We start from the raw sequence: 6,781 nt of genomic DNA, 5'->3' as shown, positions 1-6,781 counted from the left end.
TGACTCAGGGTCAAAAGACAACATTGTGTCAGAAGAGGCAGTGAGTAAGCTAAAGTTGCAAAGAATTCCTCATAACAACCCATATAGGGTCACTTGGTTGAATAAAGGCCAACATGTCTTGGTAAATGAGCAAGTGTGGGTGGATTTCACAATTGGGAGGTATAAGGACAAAGTGCTATGCGATGTCCTATCCATGGATGCATGCCATCTTCTATTAGGAAGACCATGGCAATTTGATAGACAAGATATTCATGATGGAGCCAAGAATACATATTCATTCAAGAAAGATGGAGTCACATTCAAGATACAATCTACCCTTGAGGAAGGTGAAAAGAGAGTAGCAAGTCCTAATGTCCTTTTGGTGAGTGAAATTTTTTTCTTGAATACCATTGAGGAAGGTGAAGGAATGGGTTTTACATTAGTGATGAAACCTAAAGAGGAAGATAAGAAGGAGAAACCATATTTGCCAATAGAGGTTCAAGACCTATTGAAACAATTCAAAGAGATAGTGAGTGATAGACAACTGACCACCTTACCTCCTAAAAGAGCCATAAGCCATCAAATTGACTTCATACCTGGAGCATCCCTACCCAACAAAGCGGCCTACAAAATGACTCCCCAAAAAAATGTTGAAATTGCTAAACAAATCCAAGATCTTTTAAACCAAGGCCTAATTAGGAAAAGCATTAGCCCTTGTGCTGTACCTACTGTCTTAGCCCCGAAGAAAGGTGGTACTTGGAGATTGTGCACTGACTCTAGGGCTATAAATAGGATCACCATTAGATATAGGTTTCTGATTCCTAGAATAGAGGACCTAATGGATTGTTTAGGGGAAGCCAAATACTTTACCAATATTGACCTTAAAAGTGGATACCACCAAATTAGGATTAAGGAGGGTGATGAATGGAAAATAACATTCAAGACAACAGAGGGTCTTTATGAATGGCTAGTAATGCCATTTGGCTTATCAAATGCCCCAAGAACCTTCATGAGGCTCATGAATGAGGTGTTGAAGGACTTCATAGGTAAATTTGTGGTGATATATTTAGATGATATTCTTATTTTTAGCAAGAATACGGCAGATCATGTTAAGCATTTGCAAATTGTACTGCAAAGATTGTATGAGGAGAAGCTAACCATGAACGTGGACAAGTGTGAATTTTTGAAGAAGGAGATGTTTTACCTTGGGTTTGTGTTGTCACATAGAAATCTCAAGATGGATACTAGCAAGGTTGAAGCCATAGTAAATTGGCCTACTCCCAAGTCAGCAACGGAGGTGAGAAGCTTCCATAGTCTTGCTCAATATTACAAGAAATTCATTAGGCAATTTAGTGCTATATGTGCACCAATGTTGGACACTATTAAAGGTGTAATGAAGGAAAATTTTCAATGGAATTAACAAGCAAATAAAGGTTTTGAAACCTTAAAATAAAGGATAGCCACTCAACCAGTTTTGGTGTTGCCTAGTTTTGAGAAACTCTTCACAGTGGAATGTGGTGCAAGCAATGTTGCAGTAGGTGTTGTCCTAAGTCAGGAAGAAAGACCAATAGATTTTCATAGTGAGAAGCTAAGTGATGCTAAGAGGAAATAATCCTCATATGACTTGGAGTTATATGCATTAGTGCAAGCTTCGAGGAAGTGGAGGCACTATCTCCTTCCTAAGGAATTTGTAGTCTACACAGACAATCAAGCTTTAAGCTTCCTAAACTCACAAGACAAGATTAATCACAAGCACATGAAGTCGTTACAATATATGCAAGCCTACACATTTACAATCAAGCACAAAAAGGGTCAACTAAATAGGGTTGCTGATGCATTGAGTAGGAGACTCTTGACAATCCAAGAAATTCAGTTAAGAAGCGTAGGTATTGACAGTTTTAAAGACCTATACCCGGATGATGAAGATTTCTCCAATGCTTATAAGGTATGCAAAGAGTATCAAAACCATTTCCATAGCAATTTTTCTGATTATACCTTGCAAAATGGGTTATTGTTTAAGGGAGGGAAACTTTGTGTCTCTAGAGGTTCATTAAGAAAAAATCTCATACAAGAGAAGCATAATGGCAGTCTTAGTGGTCATTTTGGAGTCAACAAAACTCAAGAGTTAGTCCAAAGGTATTACTATTGGCCTAGGATGAATCAAGATGTTAGGAAGTATGTGGAAACTTGTATTGTTTGTCAAAAGGCCAAGGGCACATATTCAAATGCTAGTTTATACCAACCTCTTCCCATACCAAATAGACCTTGGGAGTGCATTAGTATGGACTTTGTAGTAGGTTTGCCAAGAACAAAGTAGGGATTTGATAGCATTTATGTCATAGTGGACATAGTAAGATGGCCCACTTTGTACCTTGTAAGACCACTCATGATGCATGTCATATTGCTCAATTGTTCTTTAAGGAAGTGATAAGGATACATGGATTGCCCATGAGCATTATTTCAGACAGGGACTCAAAGTTGATGAGTCATTTTTGGAAAACGCTTTGGCAAAATCTTGGCACCAATCTATCTTTTGGGTCTACTTACCATCCATAAATAGATGGATAGACTGAGGTGGTAAATAGGAGCTTAGGAAACCTATTGAGGTGCCTTACCAAGGAATATGGTCAGACATGGGATAAAGTGTTGGCACAAGTTGGATATGCTTACAATGATACCATAAATAGAACCATAGGTTAGAGCCCTTTTGAGGTGATCTATGGTCTTCACCCAAGGGGTATACTTGAACTAAGAGAATTAGAGAATGCAACAACAAGGAGTGGATATGCTAAAGATTTTTCTCAGTCTATTAAAGAGGTCCATGAATCAGCTAAGCAAGAATTGAAAGATAACACAACTAAGATCAAACAAAAGGTTGATGAGAGAAGAAAGAGCGTACAATTCCAAGTAGGAGATCTTGTCATGGTGCACCTCAACAAAGCAAGGTTGCAGCAAGGGATACCTAACAAGTTGCAGATGAGAAGGTTGGGTCCATGTGCCATCTTAGCCAAGTATGGAGAAAATGCATATAAGGTGGACCTACCAAGTGAAATAGGACTGTCACCGGTTTTCAATATAGCGGATTTAGTGGCTTACAAAGGGCCAATTCCAAATTTAGATCATAGTCAAATAGAGATAACATATGATGTAAATAACCTTCAAATGCCAACAAAACCAAGTCCAAAGGCTGAGAAGATAATGAGTTCAAGAATCGCTAAAAAGAGAAGACACCAAAATTATTGGGAGCACCTAATTAAGTGGTAGGGTATAGATGATGTAGAGGCTGCATGGGTTCCTGAGACAGAGTTCAAAAAGTTAGGCATTGATCAAAATCTGATCCCAAAAGAGGTGACTTAATTTTCTTTTGTTTGGGAGAATGGTGTAGGAGCACCTAGGACTTAGGCTAATAGTCCTTCTTCAATTTTGTCTTGTACTAACCTTAGTCAAGTTATATTTCCAATAAGAAATTGAGGAGGGTCCAATGTGTGTGATTAGAGTCTAGGACGAGTCAAGTGTATGCCTGGTTTAATTGGTTTCTTTCTAGGTTTGCACTTTGTTGGTTGTTCTTGGTTTGAGTAGTCAATGATGCCTTCTAGATGGTCAAAAGAGGCATAGGTTGATTAAAGTATTAGAGGGTTCCAAAATATCCCTATAAATGTTGAAAAATAAATTAGTAATGATTTGTGATAGGTTGCCTAAGTGGGAAAGGCAAGATGTGGAAAATTGTATAAGTTGTCATGACAACTTTTCAAGTTGTCATGACAAGTTGGTCCTAAAAGAGCTTAGTGGTGGAGTTAGGGTTAAAAAATTGACCTAATATTCCTCCACATGTGTGGAAGACTATTTAAACCCTCTCTTTCATGGATACCAAGGTTGGAAGCATTGATTTTTGTGAATGACAATTTGAAACCACTCATTTTCATATTGTTATCATTGTTTTTGTCTGATTTTGCATAAAAGAGTGAATACAAATGGATTGAATCCATTGATCCAAACTTAGATAGTTTTTATTGGGTGTTTTCTAGTGCCATTAAATCCATTTCATGCTTTGTAAATAGATTTTATTATTTCTTTTACTATTTTGTTTTCAAATAGCCAGTTTTGGCTTGTAAATAGTATATCAGTGAAAAATGGTTGCCCCATAAAATCCCACCATGATACCATCATGGATTGTTGGGAAATGGTGGTAAACCCAATTTATATTGTAAATATGCAGGGACGAGTTCTAGAAGTGAATTTTTCCATTTTTGCCACCTTTCCCTAGGCGAGTCCTGTTGCAACCCGACTAGAAAAGACAAGGTGAAAAATGATGAAAGAATGCAAGGGTGAAACTAAAAACCTAACCTAAGAATTTGGAATTGATCATGAGGTCCATATAGAGTTTGAGATGAAAGGAGAAGCCTTGAAAAATCCATTTGATGGCCTTTTCACCAAGTTGAACAATCACAGTCCTAGAAGCCTTTAAAACCCTAGCAAAACCTCATTTTTTGGTTAGGGCATTGTATTGACACCTGGGGGTCTAAAACCAAAAAAATATCTTGGGTTTCAATGAGTGATTAAAGGATCATAAAAATATTTATGGGGAATTTTGGATGGTATGACCAAAAATCCCTAAAAAACAGGGATTAGGAGGCCTAATTGGGGCTCTTTCCTAGTAGCCCTCTTTTTGAGCATTTTCTTGAAATCGGTAAGGAAGATGAGTTTAGCAACTAAAATAAAGGACCTTGTTGAAAAAATCCCACATTTAATGAAAAACTCCACACTTCTGCAAAGCACATGACAACATTGGGGGTGAGAGTGACAAAATGTCAGTTTGAAGGATTGAGAACTAGTGCGGAGCATTGAATTGGTAGAGTTCCTAGTGAAGACACTTGTTGAATGTCACATTAAGGTGAACAAAGAAATAGTCCTAACAGAGTTTGAGAAGGACTAGGAGGTCTTGAAGCATAGTAAGGCCTAGAGGAGTTGGTGGAGTGAGGAACACCAATAGAAGAAGTGTGAGCAAGCTAGGAGAACCCTATCAATGAGCATAGTTCACCTTTGCTTTACCTTTACCATTATGTGTTGTTGATGATTCACCCTTCTCATAGTTAGGAAGTAGAGTTTTGAAAGATGTATGAGATTCATTTGTCATATGTCCATCCACAGTTATCACTCCATTATCAATCAAATCTTGGATGACATGTTTCAACAGCTGACAATTATCTGTGTGGTGTCCCTTGTTTCGATGAAAATCGCAATAATGGTTGTCATTCCACCAAGATGGTTTTACTTGAGGTTTGAAGTTTCTTTCTTCTAGCAAAGTAATCAACTTTTTTGCGAGAAGGGTCTTTAATGCTGACCCAAGTGGTTCACCAACATTCATAAATTTCCTTCGAACGAAATTGTTGAAAGTTGATTTTTGGTGATTGTTGTTTTGTTGAGGCGTTGTTGAGTGACTGGATAAATTGAAAACTGGTTGCTTTGGTTTTACATTGTTGTTATCCACTATCCCATCATTGATGACATTTTGATTTCTATTCAAAAATTTGGGCTTATCATTATTGTTGTTAGGAGGATTAACTCCTTCTTTGTATAGCTTCAACTCACCCTTCTTTACCATGGCTTCCTCCATTTTGGTTCCATTGTCAATCATCTTTTCAAAATTTTGATGGCATTGCATTTTTAGATGATATCTCATTTGTCTACTTAGGTTGTCGATGAATATGTCCATTTTCTCATATTCTGGCACCGTACGAGGATATCATGAATCTAATTGTCTCCATCTCTTTAGAAACGTCATGAAAGGTTCTCCACTCTTTTGTTTAGTATTACATAGGTCGACCATTGTGAACTCATGTTGAATGTTGTAAGAGTATTATGAAACAAACTTATCCACCAATTATGTGAATGAACTAATTCCAGGGGGAAGTTTGGAGAGCCATTCCATAGCGATTCCACTTAAGCTCTTTGGAAATAATCTCACCAGGTATGTATCCTCATGTGCAAATTCCATATTCATTGTGCAAAACTCTCGTATATGATCCTGGAGATCAATGCTTTCATTATATTTATCATATCTAGGAGTTTCACAGCTTGTAGGAAATGGTATCATGTTTAGATTTTTGTCGAATGGGTAAGGACAAATTTCTTGAAGCGAATATCTTCTAACAATTCCTCTATGCATTTCTTGAATATATGTTTGCAGCGTTTGTATTTGTAGCATAAGGCTTGTGAGAGGATTATCAACATGATTTATTCTTGTATAACCATGAGTTTGTGTTCTAGTATGATCTTGATTTCTTCTTATATCATCTCGACTCTTTCTTGTGTCCTCATTAGATTTGTCATTGTTGAGAATTTCTACGTCATCCTTTTTGGGAATGAAAGTTTCCTCATTAATTCTTGTGTTATCAGGAATTGATGTGTCATCCTTTTTGTGATTGAAATTCTCCTAATGTCATTCGTTATCATGGAAAGGATCACTAATCCTTTGTCCTAAATTGCTCACATCAAAATCTTGGGGGAGTGTAGCACTAGATTTTTCTAACATTAGGAAGTATTTTTCCTTTTCTCCCTCCAATATTTTCTCCATAAATTTATCGAATTTAGGATCTTTTTTTATTTCTTTGATATGTTGATCGGTTATGTCTTCTTCTTGTATTTCTCTTTGGTATGCCATATTTCTATAATCTTCAGTCATTTCAAATGTGTCTATTTTTGTTTCTACGATCTTACGTCTCTGTGCTTTAGTTAAAATAGGCATGCAAGGATTCGATTGTCTAAAAGGTGTTTCGATAAATGACCAACTGTCAATGTGGAT

The sequence above is a fragment of the Cryptomeria japonica genome, chromosome 7, assembly GCF_030272615.1.
Source record: "Cryptomeria japonica chromosome 7, Sugi_1.0, whole genome shotgun sequence".
Classification (NCBI taxonomy): domain Eukaryota; kingdom Viridiplantae; phylum Streptophyta; class Pinopsida; order Cupressales; family Cupressaceae; genus Cryptomeria; species Cryptomeria japonica.
The sequence above is the reverse complement of the archived record's forward strand: the minus strand, read 5'-3'. Positions refer to the sequence as shown.